Source organism: Mus caroli, unplaced genomic scaffold, assembly GCF_978045245.1.
Source record: "Mus caroli unplaced genomic scaffold, Mus_caroli_1 scaffold_11, whole genome shotgun sequence".
Taxonomy (NCBI): Eukaryota; Metazoa; Chordata; class Mammalia; order Rodentia; family Muridae; genus Mus; species Mus caroli.
The window spans coordinates 53,854,879-53,873,970 of record NW_028227266.1 but is presented as its reverse complement, the minus strand read 5'-3'; the positions used below and the strand labels follow the sequence as shown (position 1 = coordinate 53,873,970).

Sequence of the window (19,092 nt, the reverse complement as noted above, 5' to 3'; positions counted from 1 at the left end):
TCAAAATAAGAACTAATCTTTGTAAATATATATGAAATTTCTACTTCCCTAGCTCTCCTGGTAAATCTAAATCTTATCTTAGACTGAAAAGCCACATGCTGGGATGTCCCTGGAAGGGAGATTAGCAGAACCACCTGTTTGCTCGTAGGGGCGGGGCGGAGAACCGGAGAATGTAGATTGACCTGCTTGAGAGAAGGAAGAATTCTAAACAATGAGAGTGTAGCAATGTAAATTTTCTGTTTGGAGAAGTCAAGGTACTTTATTTAGATGCAAATTGTAAAGCTAAAGTTAATCTCTGGCCTCTTGTAGGGGAATTGGCTCAGAGGAAACAGTGTTTTTTGAGAGCTTCCACTCCCAGCTCAAGAGGAATTTTAGTCTTTAGAATGATACTTACGAGGAGAGACAGAATCTGTGTTTACCTGACGAATTAATCTCTCTGGTAGCCACCGTGCTTCATCTTCATCTCGTGAAAAAACACAAACCGAGCCTCTTCCCCAGATTAGAACTGGATCTGGACCCTTCCATTTATTAGTCAGGGCGTCCTTCCATTTTACCAATGCATAAGAATTAGAAGTAACTGGGTGCCAGTGGCGTTCCGCTGCAGACTGACCTTTAATGTCAGTTTGCAAAAAGTTTAGGACAAATAAGGTAAAGGCAAGATGAGCCTTTGGTGACCTTGGGGGAAATGCTCTGAATTAACTTTGCTAGGTAATTTAGAATATAGGAATCTCTAATAATTGAACTGAATATTAGACCAGTCTAAGATTGAGTTAGAATGGCTGGTCACACTGAAGAAGAGTGAAAAATCATTATGACTTTATTAAATGACTAATTTTACTAAGTCTGAATATACAGTCTCTGATGTACTATTGCCATAAAGTTATAAAGGAAGGGGGAGGGAACCCAATTTCCCGCCAAGTAACTCAGGGTCCAGTAGCAGTGACTCCAGGCAGCAGAGGCAGGTTCCAGCAGTGGGCGTGGCAGGACGAATGAGCCGGTAGCTCCACCCTTGAGCAGGCAGGTTCCAGGCTGGGGGGAAGGGAGGCCACATAATACTATATATAGTTATATATATTACTATATATTGTATGTATATACTACTATATATATATATAGTGTATATATATATATGTATATATATATATATATTAGTTCTTCTTGGAACATATAGATTGTGAGAGTATGGACTCTGTGTTCTTATAGTTGTACTGCAGCCATTTGGGATTTATGGGATCAAACCACTTCAATTGAGCATACGTAATTATAGATTCCAATGTAAGAGACAAATATACCATAGATACTGTCTTTGTTAACCTATGCTTTGTATAATTCTTGTATATTTACCATAATCTTCAAACTCTGGATCTACTTGTCTCTTGTTAGAGGGAATCTTTGGAATGGGTAGGGCTTCTGTTCTCAGATGTTCCAAGGTATCGTTTTTGCATTTTATGTGTATACTTTTCCTATCGTTAGATTTAAAATGTAACATTTTGCTTGAAATGACCATGTGCTGTTTAAATTTAAGTCCAAACAATTAAGAAGCATTCCTTCATTCCCTGGAGAACTTGCCATTGTATGAGCTTTTCCACTTCCAGCCTTACCTTATAGAAACAAAAGACTGTTCTTGTCACAAATGAGGCCATCTACCAAGAGATTAACAGCAGCATCAAAGGTGCCTTCTGAATGGTGTGAGTTGCCTAAATGAATACAAGGTCTGCTAGTCTCCATTTCTCCTGAGATTGTAGCCCTTAGCAGTACAGAGCTGTACATTTGTAATATTGAGTACATCTACACAACATTCTTGATCAGGAAAGCATATTTGGTACACCTTACATTATACTCCAGTTGGATCTTTAAGGTTTTTTCTGGACCTATTTTAAAATTATAGATTCTCTATCCATCTTAGATTTTGCTGGCTTCATGGCCACAGGCTCAATGATCTTCAGACTCATGGACTCTGACCCAAGCAATGCTGATAGGGGACTGAGTGACTCAGACAGTCCGAGTGGTGATGTTGCCCATGTTAGTTTTTTTGTGTATGTAATACATTAGTCAAGTACACCAATTTCAAGCACTTAAGTGATGTTTATATATGTACACCTGGTATTACACTATCTAGAACAAGATATAATTTCCTTCAGCCAGAGGATTCTTTTTGCCCGTTCACAGAAGTGTTCCTATACTCTGACTAGTGTATTGATATCATCAATTAGTCCTGCCTATTTTGGAACTTCATATAGATGATGCTGCATGGTATGTTCTGTGCTATGTCTTTCCTTTTTTTCAATTGTTAATATTTTTATTAGATATTTTCTTCATTTACATTTCAAATGCTATCCCCAAAGCTAGAAAAAGTACCCAAGGAACTAAAGGGGTCTGCAACACTATGTCTTTCCTAAACCAGAGCTACTGAGTCTGGCCCCTATTTTTTCTGTGTAACTGTAGTAATTGTTTTATTACATTTTTATTAATACTCATAAGCAAAGGCAAAGGCAGGAAGATCCAGAAGTATAGGCCAGCTGGTGCTGAAACTTTGTGTCAGATAACAAACAAACAAAAACCAAGAAACAAATAAAAACAAAAAAAACTATTTAACTGTATACGTTTTTATAGATAGAACTTGTTTTAAATGAGCATTACTGACCTAAATTATGGGGTACTACTTCTCATTACAAAAAAAGATGCATTCATTTGTTTTTTAAAAAGATTTGTTGTAAATTTCCTTAATGAAACTAAATATATTATTTATTTTGAAGTAAATTGAAATTAGAAGTAAAAAATTTTCTGAGATTGTAGGTCAGCTTGGTGAAAGTACTTGCTGTTACCCACTGATATGGAAAAATATTCTTCATTATGCTATTACATAAACTCATATAAATTTCATATCTTCATTTCAATGAGAAGAGATGAAAGGGAATGAATAGTAGACTGCTAAAACAATGTGGAGCAATGTGTACATTTTTTACTTACACATTGTTATTTATTGTAGCAATCTCTTAGTCATTGTAGATTGAGATTTGATTGATGTATTTGTTTTGTATATTTTGTTAGTTTCAAATAATTTCAATTTCTTACTTAATCCATGTAACTGTTCTTAGTGAAAGTAACTTCCTCCTGAAAAACAATGTTGGTAATATAGCATATAGAAGTTTCATTTTTAATCAGCGAAGGTACCTATAGTAAATACAGTGTTCTACTTACACTTATTACTTGTCGCCTGTGATGTCTTTACATTATATACACCATGCCTATTACCTTTCTTCTTTGTCATAAAAGATTTTATTTATATCACTTCTGACCTAATAAAATTGCACCTTTGACCCAGTGCACCTGACATCTCGGATAACTTACTCTTGATCTTTGACACATTTTATTTTAAGCCTGTTAAACAAAATAGGTAGCTGTTGAGTAAGAAAGCTTATTATTTTGACTTTTTGTCTAAGAAACATTCTAGAATTTTAAAAGGCTTCTCACAAAAGTAGTTATTTTTTAAAGATCAAAAAGTGAGTGCTATTTATGAATATTCTAAAGTGAAAATTTTTACATGTATTGCTAGAGATTTTTAATGCTTGATTTCTTTACTGTTCTCTCTTGCACTATCTAATGAAAGACATAGTATTTTTGGTATAAGATGCATTTTCTTGCCGGGATTGGTAAGGAGAATGAAGTTTTTAAAAGTTGTGGGTGGTTGTCTTTCTCACCATGAAACTGTTTGTGACATTCCTCTGTATTCCAAATGCGAATTAGACAAGTTCTGCTTTTAATGCTGCATTCTCACATATGAAGGAAAATAACAGTTTTATTTGTTTCCTGAAAACTATTCGCAGGGTCTTCATGAAGAATCTTAAATTCACCAACATTCATTGGATATTTGTAATCAAAGACAATTTTTCATATGCTAAATTTATAATTTCATCCCTAGAAATTATGCTAATTAAGTGATGGATGGGGAAAAAGGAAATTTCATATCAGCAAAAACATAAAAAGTCACTACATCTTCTGCTATATAAGCTGAGCTCTTTGGTGAGATTGTGTCTAGCACTGGTGTGGTAGCAGTACAGCGTCCTGATTCATCTGGGAAACAGAAAGCTCCCAAACCACTCCCTCCCTCCCTTACCTCTCCTTTGTAGGAACAAAAGTCTTTATTCTCTTCTTTCCTGACTGTTAAGAAGAGCATTGTGGAACCATCAACAAAAAAGCAAAGCAAATGAACAAACTCTAAGTTAGTTTTTCTCAGACTTTCTAATGTAATGGCCCTTTAACATCTTATGTTGTAGTGACCCCAGCCATAAAATCATACTCCATACTACTTCATAACTATAATTTTGCCACTCTTCTGAATTGTAAATATGATATGCAGGGTAGTCTTAGGTGGAGTCATTTGACCTCCCAAGGGGTCGCAACCTACAGTTTAAAAACTACTGCTGTGTGTCTGTGTCTGTGTGTGTGTGTGTGAAATAATTTTATATTTAATGAAGAAGACTTTTTGTGTAACCACTATCATATAACAGTTTGAAATATTTTGACTCATTTAAGTAGTATTATGAGAACAGTAGGTAGCTACCATGGTACTAACCTTACTAAATTATTATACTAAACTTAATACAATACCTAATTGTAAATGTCCAAACATATGGGTAACCTATGGAATTTCAGGAAAAACAATATAATATTCTCACACATCTTGGTTGGAAAAGAAAGTAATAATGTAATTTTGAAACTGTAATGCCTGTCCTGCCACCTGAGCAGCTCCATGCTACCTGAGGCCATGGTGAAGTCCCAACCCATGGAGCTGCCAAGAGCTGTGCAGCAGCAGGGGTCTGTGTTGGTTTCCATGGCTCATATTACTGCTAAAATCCATGCAGATGTCCAAGAGCTGTATAGAGAGTAGCAGAGCTGACCCTGCCTCTTGACTACAGCACCATTGAATGAGCTAGCCTTGGCAGTACTGGAGAACTCGTCCTGGCAGTATGGGTCCAATAGATCTGGCAGGCCAATCAACTCAGCTACCACCCTGGCCCAGATCCAGGATTTGAATTAGCTCATGCCAACATCTGCAGTCTATTGGAGCACATGAAAGTGTCTGTCCTACAGATCCAAAGCTGCAGGATCTCCATGACACAGGGCAACAACAGGACATCCAAGAGGAGTCCCAGTGAGGATCCAGTATTAATAGTTCCAACAGAAGCCAGAGACCTCAAACCAGACCAATGATTCATTGCAGTGAACATTTGCATGTAAGGATATATGGACAAAATGTCACACTGTGACACACTGTAGCTCCCATAAGATGTCTTTTCTGTTTTGTTTTAGTGGGTTTTTTTAGCTAGGTATTTTCCTCATTTACATTTCCAATGCTATCCCAAAAGTCGCCCATACCCTCCCCCCCCCCACTCCCCTACCCCCCCACTCCCACTTTTTGGCTCTGGCGTTCCCGTGTACTGGGGCATATAAAGTTTGCAAGTCCAATGGGCCTCTCTTTCCAGTGATGGCCAACTAGGCCATCTTTTGATACATATGCAGCTAGAGTCAAGAGCTCCGGGGTACTGGTTAGTTCATAATGTTGTTCCACCTATAGAGTTGCAGATCCCTTTAGCTCCTTGGATACTTTCTCCAGCTCCTCCATTGGGGGCCCTGTGATCCATCCAATAGCTGACTGTGAGCATCCACTTATATGTTTGCTAGGCCCCGGCGTAGTCTCAAAAGAGACAGCTATATCATGTTTTATTATTTTTGTTTTTAAATTTTTGTAGGGAAAGTTGCAAGGGCAGAGGGAAGATATGATGGGTCAAGAAGATGAATGGGATTGGATGAATAGTGTGAAACCCACAAAATAATCAATAAAAAGTTGTAAAAAAGAAAGTATAATGCCATTTTGAATGTATACCTAAGACTTAGACCAGCATGCTTCTTCATATAGTAAGACATAAAATGTTCTTGCAAATGTTAGCATTCCCAATCTGATTAATAAAGATCACAACATGGGAAGCATTGCAGTTCATCCGCAATGCTGTTGACATTGAAGCAACTGATTAACTACACTTTATGTCAGATTCTAGGTTCATCAGTCATTCAATTCTTCACATTTTCCCCATTTTGTGCTTCAATTGGGATAATGAATTGAAGTTGATTTGAGAAATCATTTCAATTAATGTGTGTGTGTGTGTGTTTGTACACATGTGTCAAGATCAGTGGACAAGTTGTGGGAGTTAGTTCTTTCCTTTCAGCACACAGGTTTTGGGGACTGTACTCATATTTTAGGCTTGGAAAAGCACATGTACCCCCATCTCTTTAGCCTTTACTTTTATTATTAATAGTAGTAATTAGTCATTTTTTGTGTTTATTTTTTTATTTTTATAAAAGTTTAGTTTGAGGAGCTGGAGATGGATCAGCTATTAAGAGCACTTGTTCCTCTTGCAGAGAACCTGGGTTTGATTCCTAGGATTCACATGTTGTCTCACAGCCAACTGTAAGTCTAGTCATAGGGACTCTGATGCCCTCTTCTCATCTCTGGAGGCATAAGGCACACACGTGGTACACATACATACAAGAAGTGAAACAGTCATTGTGTATGTGTGTGTGTGTGTGCGCGCGCGCACGCGTGTGAAATTTAGTTTTGGAGATATTAATAAAGATTCAGGTTTAGAAATCAAAAGATCCCTAAGCTTACAGAGACTTTTATATGTCTTCTCTTTTAAACAGTTGGTTTATTTTAAGGTAATATTTGTGTGTTTGCCTATATTTGTCTGCTTGTGTGTGCACATTTGTTGAGTATCCTCATGTGTGCTTGCAAAAGACAGAAGACAGCCTTCCATGTCTTTCTTCAGGCATTTTCCCCCTCTGTGGGGGCAATGACAGAATTTTTCACTGGCCAGGAACACAGGCAGACTGAGTGGCCAATGAGTCCCTCTTCAGCACAGTAGGCAGCATTGCACTACTGTTTATGTGTGTTGAGGGAAAGGCCATGGATCCTTGCACTTGCTTTACAAGTGACAGCATTCCTTGTGCCCATAAAGTTAAATTTAAGTAGGTAACAAATGCAGTTGAGAAAGCAAACTAATTTTGGTAAAACTTTTCTTTTGTGACTCCTAGACACACCCCATAATGCATTTAAGCTAATAAATATATGGAAAGCTAATTCTGCAATAGTCCTGTAAGCCATCAGAGTAAATGAATTTTAGTTATGCTTTCAGCAGAGAAAGGCATATCTGCAGTGTCAGAAAGTCAGATGCCGTTAGCACATTTTAATTTTCTGATATTCCTGCTTCAAATTCTTGGGGATATTTTTATCTCAAAGTGAATCTTTGATCAAAGTAAGTCCGTCTGTCTATCTATCTACCTACCTGCCTACCTACCTACCTACCTACCTATTCATCCATCCATCTACCCATCCATCCATCCATCCATCCATCCAACCATTCAGCCATCCATCCAATATTTAATTTTATTTATTTTTTTGAAACAGAGTACCACTACATTGCCCAGACTGGTCTTAAATTCATATCTTTCTCAGGCTTCTGAATGATATGACATCAGTATTTGGCTCCTAGTTTTAATTTTTTTAAATAAAAAATATGTATTTTTGTGTGTTGAGTATTTTGCATACATGTATGTATGTGCATTACATACATGTACTACATATATGCCTGGTACCCAGAGAGATCAGAAGAAGTCTCCTAATACCCTGAAAATGGAATTATGGATAATTTTTAGCAACCATGTGGGTACTGAGAATAAAACCCAGGTCCTCTAAGACAGGACTTGTAACCACTGGGTCATTTCTCCATATCCTGTATTTAATAATGTTTATTCATGGTTTTATTATTTCCTTTGTACTCCTTTCTTGGAGTTTATTTTTATTTTCTTTTTCTCTTTGTTTATAATGAATTTACTTAAGTTTGTTTGTACTGCTTCATCTTTACAGTACTAGTGTTTAACATACATAATATTATTTCTGATTTGAAAGTGTCTGATTCTAATGTTTTCATATATTAAGTGTTTTATCTAGATTTTAAATGTTGTTTTGGTGTGAGAATTTTCTTTTTCTAATTTATCAGCTATCTTACTCATTTTAGTATTTTAATGTGGTGATTATACTTATTATGTTTTTTTTATTATTTTTTTCTTTTTTTTAACACTTCAGATTTTATTCCCCTCCTGGTCCTCCATCCAACTGCTCCATATCCCATACTTCCTCCCAACCTCCCTATCTCCACCAGGATGTCCACTCCACCACCACCACCACCACCACCACCACCAGACCTCTAAACTCCCTGGGGCCTCCAAACTCTTGAGGGTTAGGTGCATCTTCTCTGACTGAACCCAGACCCAGCAGTATTCTGCAGTATATGTATTGAGAGCCTCCTATCAGCTGGTGTATGCTGCCTGGTTGGTAATCCAGTGTCTGAGAGATCTTGAGGGTCCAGGTTAATTGAGACTGCTGGTCCTTCTACAGGGTTGCTCTTCTCCTCAGCTTCTTCCAACTTTTCCCTAATTCAACCACAGGGGTCAGCAGCTTCTGTCCATTAGTTGGGTGCAAATATCTGCATCTGACTCTTTCAGCTGCTTGTTGAGTCTTTTGGAGGGCAGTCATGATAGGTACCTTTTTGTGAGTGTTCCATAGCTTCAGTAATAGTGTCAGGCCTTGTAACCTCCCCCTTGAGCTGGATCCTACTTTGGGCCTGTCGCTGGACCTTTTTTTCTTCATGTTCCTTTCCATTCCCAGCCCTGCAGTACTTTCAGACAGGAACAATTATGGGTCAGAGTTTTGACTATGAGATAGCAAACCTATTTATTCCTCATTTAATGTTCTGTCTTTCTGCTGGAGGTGGGCTCTAGAAGTTCTCTTGCCCCACTGTAGGGCATTTCATCTAGAGTCCTTTGAGTTCTGACAGTCTCTCACCTCCCAAGTCTATGGTACTTTCTGGAGTGCCCCCCAACCTCCTACCTCCCAAGGTTGCCTGCTACTATTCTTTCTGCTGGCCTTCAGGGCTTCAGTCTTTTCCCCCCTCCCAATACCAGATCACCTTCCCCTCTCCCCAACCCCTTTTCCCCTTTCCCCTTTCCTTCCCATGTTCCTCCCTCCCTCCCCCCTTGTGTTTGCTTTCTTCTCCCTCCTAAGTGGAACTTAGGCTGCCTCATTTGAGCTCTTAAGCTTGTTAACCTTTTTTGTGGACCATATCTTGGGTACTCTGTATTTTTATTTTTTGGCTAATATCCACTTATTAGTGAGTACATACCGTGCATGTCCTTTTGGTTCTGAGTTATTTTTATCACACTGGTAAAACTTTCAAATGTTGGTGGCATGTTATTTTCTCAAGCCCTGCCAAAATTTATTTCACTATTTCTATATCTAAATCTGTAGCTGATAGTTTTATAATCTATTTCATCTTTATTACTTAGTTCTGATATCAGAATTATATGCATAGAATAAGATAGGACATAGGTTTTCTTTTAGTGTTATGAAGATGTAGTCAATATAAGGAATGTTTTTGTTGGAAAATAAAACTAGGGGACAGTCTACTAACTCCACCCAGAAGCTTATGTGGCCTCTACATTTGAGCTATAATCTTAGGCCCTTTGCTTTTAATATTTTAAAGAACTTGCCTGTAAAATTTATTTTTGACTTCTCTTTCTGGAAAGGTTCATTTTCAAACATGTTTAGTGAACAAAACTATGAAAACATTTTCTTTGTCCTTGATTTTCTTGTGCTAGTAACAAGAAATTATTTTATACCTTTAAATTTAATTTCTTGAGACATCTGGCCACCCTCCCTGCCAGAGGACAGGTGTCCACCGGAACCGGGAGCCCTTTGCTCAGGAGCAGCAGGCGCCATCTTGGTTCCGGGACTCCGCCGAACTTAGGAACTTAGTCTGCACAGGTGAGAGTGTGCACCACAGAAGCTGACAGCTTCTGGGACAGGCGGGAGCCACAGAGCCTCTGAGGCAGCGCCCTTTTCGGGCCCCAGACATCTGGCCAACCTCCTGGCCAGAGGACAGCTGTCCGCCCTGCTCGGGAGCCCTTTGCCTCAGGAGTGGCGAGCACCATCTTCGTTCTGGGACTCCACCAAAATTAGGAACTTAGTCTGCACAGGTGAGAGTGTGCACCACAGAAGCTGACAGCTTCTGTGACCTGCCAAAGCAACACAACTTCTGGGAAAGGTCCTGTTTTGGGCCTTCATCTTCGGCCAGGAGGAGGTCCAAACCCCAGATATCTGTGCACCTTCCCTGTAAGAGGAGAACTTGCCAGCAGAGAGCGCTCTGACCACTGAAACTCAGAGGAGAGACCCTGTCTCCCAGGTCTGCTGATAGATAGTAACAGAATCACCAGAAGAACAATCTCTAAACAGAGACAACTATAACAACTAACTCCAGAGATTACCAGATGGCAAAAGGTAAACGTAAGAATCTTACTAACAGAAACCAACACTACTCACCATCATCAGAACCCAGCACTCCCACTTCGTCCAGTCCAGGGCACCCCAAAACACTTGAAAAGCTAGACCCGGATTTAAAAGCATATCTCATGATGATGGTAGAGGACATCAAGGACTTTAATAACTCACTTAAAGAAATACAGGAGAACACTGCTAAAGAGTTACAAGTCCTTAAAGAAAAAGAGGAAAACACAACTAAACAGGTAGAAGTCCTTAAAGAAAAACAGGAAAACACATCCAAACAGGTGATGGAAATGAACAAAACCATACTAGAACTAAAAAGGGAAGTATACACAATAAAGAAAACCCAAAGTGAGGCAACGCTGGAGATAGAAACCCTAGGAAAGAAATCTGGAACCATAGATGCCAGCATCAGCAACAGGATACAAGAGATGGAAGAGAGAATCTCAGGTGCAGAAGATTCTATAGAGAACTTGGGCACAACAATCAAAGAAAATGCAAAATGCAAAAAGATCCTAACTCAAAACATCCAGGAAATCCAGGACACAATGAGAAGACCAAACCTACGGATAATAGGAGTGGATGAGAATGAAGATTTTCAACTCAAAGGACCAGCAATTATCTTCAACAAAATTATAGAAGAAAACTTCCCAAATCTAAAGAAAGAGATGTCCATGAACATTCAAGAAGTCTACAGAACTCCAAATAGACTGGACCAGAAAAGAAATTCCTCCCAACACAAAATAATCAGAACAACAAATGCACTAAATAAAGATAGAATACTAAAAGCAGTAAGGGAAAAAGGTCAAGTAACATATAAAGGCAAGCCTATCGGAATTACACCAGATTTTTCATCAGAGACTATGAAAGCCATAAGAGCCTATACAGATGTTATACAGACACTAAGAGAACACAACTTCCAGCCCAGGCTACTATACCCAGCCAAACTATCAATTACCATAGCTGGAGAAACCAAAGTATTCCACGAAAAAATCAAATTCACACATTATCTATCCACGAATCCAGCCCTTCAAAGGATAACAACAGAAAAAAAACAATACAAGGACTGAAACCACGCCCTAGAAAAAACAAGAAGGTAATCCCTCAACAAACCTAAAACAAGACAGCCACAAAAACAGAATGCCAACTCTAACAACAAAAATAAAAGGAAGCAACAATTACTTTTCCTTAATATCTCTTAATATCAATGGACTCAACTCCCCAGTAAAAAGACATAGACTAACAGACTGGCTACACAAACAAGACCCAACATTTTGCTGCTTACAGGAAACTCATCTCAGAGAAAAAGATAGACACTACCTCAGAATGAAAGGCTGGAAAACAATTTTCCAAGCAAATGGTATGAAGAAACAAGCTGGAGTAGCCATTCTAATATCTGATAAGATTGACTTCCAACCCAAAGTCATCAAAAAAGAGAAGGAGGGGCACTTCATACTCATCAAAGGTAAAATCCTCCAAGAGGAACTCTCAATTCTGAATATCTATGCTCCAAATACAAGGGCAGCCACATTGATTAAAGAAACTTTAGTAAAGTTCAAAGCACACATTGCACCTCACATAATAATAGGGGGAGACTTCAACACACCACTTTCACCAATGGACAGATCATGGAAACAGAAACTAAACAGGGACACAGTGAAACTAACAGAAGTTATGGATCAAATGGATCTGGCAGATATCTACAGAACATTTTACCCTAAAACAAAAGGATACACCTTCTTCTCAGCACCTCATGGTACCTTCTCCAAAATTGACCACGTAATTGGGCACAAAACAGGACTCAACAGATACAAAAACAATGAAATTGTCCCATGCATCCTATCAGATCACCATGGACTAAGGCTGATCATCAATAACAAAATAAATAATAGAAAGCCAACATTCACGTGGAAACTGAATAACACTCTTCTCAATGATACCTTGGTCAAGGAAGGAATAAAGAAAGAAATCAAGGACTTTTTAGAGTTCAATGAAAATGAAGCCACAACATACCCAAACTTATGGGACGCAATGAAAGCATTTCTAAGAGGAAAACTCATAGCTCTGAGTTCCTCCAAAAAGAAACTAGAGAGAGCACACATTAGCAGCTTGACAACCCACCTAAAAGCTCTAGAACAAAAGGAAGCAAATTCACCCAAGAGGAGTAGACGGCAGGAAATAATCAAACTCAGGGGCGAAATCAACCAAGTGGAAACAAGAAGAACTATTCAAAGAATCAACCAAAGGAGTTGCTGGTTCTTTGAGAAAATCAACAAGATAGACAAACCCTTAGCCAGACTCACTATAGGGCACAGGGAAAGCATTCTAATTAACAAAATCAGAAATGAAAAGGGAGACATAACAACAGATCCTGAAGAAATCCAAAACACAATCAAATCCTTCTACAAAAGGCTATTGGTATAGCATTGGAAATGTAAATGAGGAAAATACCTAATAAAAAAAATGAAAAAAAATTTAAAAAATTTAATTTCTTATAGGTGCTGAATACTTTTGTATCGTTTACTTTCCTTTGTGATTTGTAGATATAGCCCACCCTTCATCCTAATATTTTTTATTTTTCTTTATGTGATTTTTAGATAAATCCTTCAAATAGCTTCTTTTCATGTTTTGTTCTCATATTCAATATTTTGTAGTATTGTATTCTACAATGCTTCATTTTATAACAATGTGCACCTTATACAGAATTGGCAGATAATATTTTTCAGTTTAACAAATAGAAGAATGTTTTTTATTTTTTTTCTCTTTAAAGAGCTCATTGAATGCTGTCATATGTTTTATTGTGCTTTCACTCTGTAATTTGATTTCCTGGCCCATGCACACAGTTTTGAGCCCATCATCTTGATGAAGACAGTGAGCACACTGATCAGCTCAGCTCACCCTCATCTGCACATCTTCTGGCTTTCTATCTCTTAGTTTTACCAATTTCTGTAGAGAGATTTGAGGTTTCTGGTTTTAATAGTAGGCCTATCAGTTTCTTTGACAGTTTAATCTATTTTCATCTTAGTAGTATCAATTTTTGGTTATACATTTATATAAAATTGTTATGCCTTCTTGATTGACTTCTTTATTAAGTACAAAATTGACAGTTTATCCTTGATCATATTTTTTTTTTGCTGTGAAAAATCTCCCTTGCCTTCTCTTGATAAAACCATTCCTTAATTTTCTTTTTATATTTGTATCCTATTTTTGCATGTACCTTATTGAAAGGAGAGTGTTTGTTTGATTTCTGCTGCTGGTGTGAAGCTGCTGGCTTCCCCCACAGCCTTGTCATTATGACTAGGTACCACTAAGATGGAGCAGTACCAGCTCTGATCATTATCTTCCCTTTGCCTTTGAGTCCAGAGTGTGATTATTTTTTTGATATGTGCTATCATTGTTACTCTGTTATTGAAATGATTTCTAAGGATGGTGGTAACAATATTCCAAGTTGCTAGATATGAGCATCCTAGGAAAATCCCTTTTGTTTATTTACCATTACAATTAAACTATTTCATGCTGCAGGACTTCAGACCTTCCTCAGTCTCCAAAGCATGATCTGGTAATGAGGTTGTTGAACTCTGAGGCTTATTTGAGTCATCTGTTAAGCCTCAGATTAGATCAGAAGGAACACCATAATCTGCACAGAAAGCCCTTACCTCATTCATCAATTTCACCTACTAGAAAACTGATGGAGAATTTGTAATGTCACTGAGTGGCAAGGGGACAGATGGTAGACTAGAATCCTTATCAGGGGATGGCTTTTTCCCTTTTACTTGGTGTCTGTTTCACTGTATTTCATTAGCTTCATTTTTCTCCTCTGTCACTTCAAACAATATAATACATGGATTGTAATTAATAAAATCTCTAGTGTGGTGTACATCTCAAGTCAGGAACCTTAACAGAGTTGTGCCTTTTGTATAATTAAAATGCCCTCTCTAGTTTAAGCTTGTCTGTGCCATATATATTTAATTTCATTTTTCAAAGGGATGTTGTCACTAAGAGCTCCATTTTGACAGAGGATAGTGCATTTCAAGCTTTCTCAAATTTACTGTTTGACAAATTTATAAACCGTAAATATAATGGAAATCTTAAACATTTTTATTTCTTCAAGTATTTTTATTATTTTCTTGTGTTTAATTAATTATTTAGTTACATTACAAATGTTGCCCCCCATTTCTGGTCTCCCCTCCTTCCAGGTCTTCACCCCATTCACCCTTCCCTTTGCTTCTCCCCACTCACCCACCTACGCACTCCCACGAAATCCCTTAGCATCTCCCTTCCCTGGGGCATCAAGTTTCTACAGGATTAAGCACATCTTCTCCCACTGAGGCCAGACATAGTCCTCTGCTAATACATAGTGGGTCCAGTGGGGATGGAGGATGGACCAGCCCATGTCTGCTTGGTTGATGGCTTAGTCTCTGGGAGCTCTAAAAGGTCCAGGTATGTTGATACTGTTATTCTTCTTATGAGGTTGCAACTCCCTTCAGATCCTTCAGTCCTCCCCCTAACTCTTCCATATGTGTCCCTGACCTCAGTCCAGTGATTGGCTGGAAGTATCTGCATCTGTCTCAGTCAGCAGCCATGCTAGGCTCCTGTCTGTAAGTACACAGTAGCATCAGTAAAAGTTTTCTGTATTTTTTTTCTTATGCTTATTCTGTTTTACAATATTATTCCCCACAGATCATGACTCTTACCTATATAGCTCAGTTTTTGTAAAATATGAAGCATAGAGCCATTAGGAGGAAACTGACTAAATAGAAGGTTCACAAACTTTATGATCAGCGATTTAATTAATATAGTAAATTATGGTAGAGAGACTGTAGTCTCATATACTTGAAAGGGTAACTAAAATATTAAGAAAGATATAAACTCTGACAAGATACCTGTATAGGCATTAATGTTTTATATACATTATTTGTACTCCATGTTATATCAATATTTAAAATTTAGTTGTGACTTAAAAAGTACACTTTATGTATGTATATAGAATTGCCTATCATTTGTTTTTGCATTTATCACATTGACATTTAAAATATTAGGATGGGAATTCAAGATTTATCTTTTGATTTCTTCAGTTTACTAAGTGGTTGAGACCATGAGAAGCCACTGTGCTGAGTTGCAAATTTGATGCAGAGCTCTATAGTTCTGCTGCGCATCACAGACACAAGTAGAAAAGAGTGACCTCTATTAGAGCTCACTTGGAACCAACAGTATGAAAGGCTGTTGGGGATCATTTCTGAAGACTGGACTTTTGTAAGGCTAACATTTGCATTTTAAAACTTCTATTTGATAAGAAGATGATGTAGGGCTGCTTTAGGGTGATATTTGGTGCACATGTCTTTGTATTCTGACTGCATCTCACTTGTGCCCATGCAATAATAATTAGAATTCTGAGTAGCTCCAGAAGAAGGTGAGTATTCTTATTCAGCGATGCTTATTCTTCCTGCAGGAACTGTAGCCTTGTACAAACTGATGTTCTTTGAAGAATTTGATTTTTTGCATTCATTTAATTAATTTTAATCATTATGCATATACTAATATGTATTATAGGAAATTATCAAAGTAGAATAGCAAATTAATGCCTGCTATTAATGTTTTGATCAACTTATATTCATTATTCATATATTAGTATATAAATTTAAACTAAACATATGCTATGTGTTACAGATTTGAACCCTGAAACTTATTTAAGATTATATAATGAAGATTTTAAAATTTTAGATAGTTAGCCGGGCAGTGGAGGCGCATGTCTTTAATTCCAGCACTTGGGAGGCAGAGGCAGGCAGATTTCCAGCCTGGTCTACAGAGTGAGTTCCAGGACATCCAGGGCTACACAGAGAAACTCTGTCTCAAAAAAAAAAAAAAATGTAGTTTGTAAAAAATGTATCAGATGATAGGTAGCATTGCTTTAACATGTATGCCATAATTATATAATTAATGTCTACTTCTCTTTTCTCATGTATTTACTGCAGTGAGTTTCCTTATAGTGGAGTCATTTGTACCTCCATCTTCTTTTTCTTTTTTCCATAGCCAGATATGCTTCTTTTGTTCTAGAGCTTTTAGGTGTGCTGTCAAGATACTAGTGTATGCTCTCTCCAGCTTCTTTTTGGAGGCACTCAGAGCTACGAGTTTTCCTCTTAGCACTGCTTTAATTGTGTCCCAAAATTTTGAGTATGTTGTGCCTTCATTTTTATTAAATTCTAAAAAGTCTAATATCTTTATTACTTCCTTGACCAGGTTATTATTGAGTAGGGCATTGTTCAGCTTCCATGTGTAAGTGGGCTTTCTATTGTTTTTGTTGTTATTGAAGACAAACTTTAGTATGTGGTTATCTGATTGGATGCATGGAATTATTTCAGTCTTTTTGTATCTGTTGACCTGTTTTGTGACCGATTATATGGTCAGTTTTGGAGAAGGTACCATGAGGTTCTGAGAAGAAGTTATATTCTTTTGTTTTAGGATGAAATGTTCTATAGATATGTGTTATATCCATTTGGTCCATGACTTCAGTTAGTTTCACTGTGTCTCTATTTAATTTCTGTTTCCATGATTGATCTGTCAATTGATGAGAGTGGGGTGTTGAAGTCTCCCACTATTGTTGTGTGAGGTGCAATGTGTGATTTGACCTTTAGTAGAGTTTCTTTTATGAATGTGGTGCCCTTGCATTTGGAGCATAGATGTTCAGAATTGAGAGTTCATCTTGGTAGATTTTTCCTATGATGAGTGTAAAGTGTCCTTCCTTATTTTTTGGATAACTTTTGGTTGAAAATTGATTTTATTCAACATTAGAATGGCCACTTCAGCTTGTTTCTTGGGACTATTTTCTTAGAAAATTGTTTTCCAGCCCTTTACTGTGAGGTAGTGTCTGTCTTTGTCACTGAGGTGCATTTCCTGTATGCAGCAAAATGCTGGGTCCTATTTACCTATCCATTCTCTTAGTCTATGTCATTCTATTGATCCCATTGATGTTAAGAGATATTAAGGAATAGCAATTGTTGCTTCATGCTATTTTTGTTGTTAGAGGTGGATTTATGTTTGTGTGGCTATCTTCTTTTGGCTTTGTTGAAAGAAGCTTTCTTGCTTTTTCTAGGGTATACTTTCCTTCCTTGTGTTGGAGTTTTCCATCTATTATCCTTTGAAGTGCTGGATTTGTGGAGAAATAGTGTGTAAATTTGCTTTTGTCATGGAATGCCTTGGTTTCTCCATCTGTGATAATTGAGAGTTTTGCTGTATATAGTAGTCTAGGCTGGCATTTGTGTTCTCTTAGGGTCTGTATGACATCAGCCCAGAATTTTCTAGTTTTCATAGTCTCTGGTGAGAAGTCTGGTGTAATTCTGATAGGTCTGCCTTTATATGTTACTTGACCGTTTTCTCTTACTGCTTTTAATATTCTTTCTTTGTTTTGTGCATTTGGTGATTTGACTGTTATGTGACAGGAGAATTTCTTTTCTTTTTTCTAGTCCAGTCTGTTTGTAGTTCTGTAGACTTCTTGTGTGTTTATGGGCATCTTTTTCTTTAGTTTAGGGAAGTTTTTTTCTATAATTTTGTTGAAGATATTTGCTGGCCCTCTAAGTTGGGAATCTTCACTGTCTTCTATACCTATTTTCCTTAGGTTTGGTCTTCATATTGTGTCCTGGATTTCCTGGGTGTTTGAGGTTAGGAGCTTTTTGTATTTTGTGTTTTCTTTGACTGTTGTGTCAATGTTTTCTATGCTGTCTTCTGTACCTGAGATTCTCTATTCTATCTTTTGTATTTTGTTGGTGATGCTTGCATCTATATTTCTTGATCTCTTTCCTAGGTTTTCTATCTCCAGTGTTGTCTCCCTTTGAGATTTCTTCATTGTTTCTATTTCACTTTTTATATCCTGGAAGGTTTTGTTCAATTCTTTCACCTATTTGGTTGTGTTTTCCTGTAATTCTTTAAGCTGTTTTTATGTTTCCTCTTTAAGGGCTTCTAGCTGTTTACTTGTGTTTTGCTATATTTCTTTAAGGGAGTTATTTATGTCCTTCTTAAAGTCTTCTGTTATCATCAAGAGATGTGATTTTTAAATCAGTCTTGCTTTTCTGTTGTGTTGGGGTATCCAAGACTTGCTCAGGTGGGAGAACTGGGTTCTGATGGTACCAAGTAGCCTTGGTTTCTGTTGCTTATGTTCTTTCCTTTGCCTCTCACCATCTGGTGGTCTTGCTCTCTGTGACTGTGGCTAGTCCCTCCTGTAAGCACCCTGGTAGACAAGTTTTTTCCTCTGAGAAGAATTTGGTTGTGGAGAGCTGTGACCCAGGGTCAGCTCTGGGGTACAGATGGAAACTGGAAAGATCCTGTCCCTGGTTTGGCTCCTGTATCCTATTGACTCTAAGCGGGTCCCACTGGGGCCAGGAATTTGAGCAGAAGTGGTGGTCTTACCTCTGCTCACAGGTGTATCAGTACTCCTGGGAGACCGGCTCTGTCCTGGTGGTATTTGGGAATCTAATATTTTGTTTTATTTTTTCATTAGGTGAGTTTTATAAAGCCTGTTAGTTGTTTTCGCCTGTTTTTATTTGTATCTCATGGGCATTCCTTGTTATTTTGTTTTGTTGTAAATGTTTTTGTGGGTTTTGTTGTTGATTTTCTCATATTTTTATAATGTGATTCAGATTATCTAAAATTCTGCAATTTTGGTCAGCTTTTTTCCTCCCCAGAATGTTGCTAAGTATTGTAAT

General features: G+C 37.6%; 1 protein-coding gene and 1 pseudogene across 3 annotated transcripts in view; one reads left to right on the top strand and one right to left on the bottom strand.

Moving 5' to 3' along the window:
- Positions 1-19,092, top strand: part of Scaper (S-phase cyclin A associated protein in the ER) — a 365,479-nt gene that overhangs the window by 126,326 nt on the left and 220,061 nt on the right. The window lies entirely within an intron of this gene.
- On the bottom strand, positions 1,149-1,922 carry LOC147002020 (kinesin-like protein KIF23 pseudogene; annotated as a pseudogene).